We start from the raw sequence: 1,432 nt of genomic DNA, 5'->3' as shown, positions 1-1,432 counted from the left end.
GCGCCGTGCGCTTCCCCGACCCGGCCCCGGCAAGGCTAACCGGCGGCGTGCGTAGCCGCACCGTACACTTTGCTCCTACGGTCAGGACGCGTCTGGGCGGCTTACGTTGACATTCTAGGGACGCTTGGGCCGTCTCCCGGGGGACTGGCTCGTCTTCCCCGCGCACCGGCGGGAGGGAGCGGCGTCTGCCCGACACGCGCATCCTGTAGGGACTCCCGACCTGCCCGCCGCCGAACACCGACGGGGTACCCACCGCCCACCCCCATCCAGTTCGCCTTAAGCCGCTTTCTTTCTTCAGTGTACTTTTTTGAATTCCAACTTTTTTGGTGTGTATTGTATTCCAACAGCTTCAGAGACGTCTTCCTGACCTAACTCAAGAACCCTGATTCAAAAGAAAAGTATAAATGAATTCCAGTACAGGCCTGGGCAAATACAGAGCTGGGACGTAGCTAAGCTTGGCATAGCTAAGGCTACAGAACGAACTCGGGATGTGCTGTCTCTCTCTTGACAAGGAGATCCAAATAAGGGAGGAAAAAAGAGCCAACAATTGGGAGAACAGCTGTTGAGTGACTTGGAATAGAGGATTCTTCTCCTTCTCCTCCTTTCTTCCCCACCTACCTTGTTTTCACACGGTGCCAAGTGGCCATGAGAAACCTGAGTGCACCCTCCTGATCAATCGATTTTCACCAAAGATTTGTTCTTGAATTTGTTTCTAAAGAAATACCCACCCTGAACCACGAAGACACAGATTTTAACCCCCAGGGTTATTTTTTTTGCTGGCAAAGGAACCCGTTTCCATTGAATTCCACTTTGGGTAAAGAGATTTGGTAGTTTCTGAGCAAGTTAAGGATAGATGCTACGAATTTAGGGAGCATCCTATTTAATGAGCAGCCAGCCAGCTGTTCTAGATATTTGGATGACAAAGGTGAACAAAACAGACAAATATTCTAGCTTGCTCTTGTGGAACAATAGGGTTGAATACTTTTATGTATCTATCATACTGCCTATGGTTGATACAATTGATGAGTGGATTGTTATAAGAGCTGTAAGAGCCCCCAATACAAAGATTTATGAAAACAAAAATACTGCCTATGGGCCTTGTGAGTGACAGCATTGAGCACTGGATTTAGGAACAGAGAACACTGGTAGTCTTTTAGTGGAGCAAGCGGATTGGGATGCATGGAATGGAGATTGCAGAGGCGTGAAGAAGTCTGAAGTGGAGTACACTCACGGCAATGCATAGTCAAGGTAAGTAGTAGATAGGAGCATTAGAAGAAAGTCAAGTACAGGCAAGCCTAAGGCTGACCTGTGGACATACTGAACAGAAAAAATAGTCATGCTGGAGAGACTGCCAGAACCCAAAGCTAAAGTCCTTGAGAAATAAGGTGGAGTGATTTATGATTGAGGGTTACATCATCAAATGAGTGACAGC

This window comes from Echinops telfairi, unplaced genomic scaffold (assembly GCF_000313985.2).
Source record: "Echinops telfairi isolate 266 unplaced genomic scaffold, ASM31398v2 ScPeMD7_443;HRSCAF=831, whole genome shotgun sequence".
Classification (NCBI taxonomy): domain Eukaryota; kingdom Metazoa; phylum Chordata; class Mammalia; order Afrosoricida; family Tenrecidae; genus Echinops; species Echinops telfairi.
Note: the sequence above shows the minus strand (reverse complement) of the source record.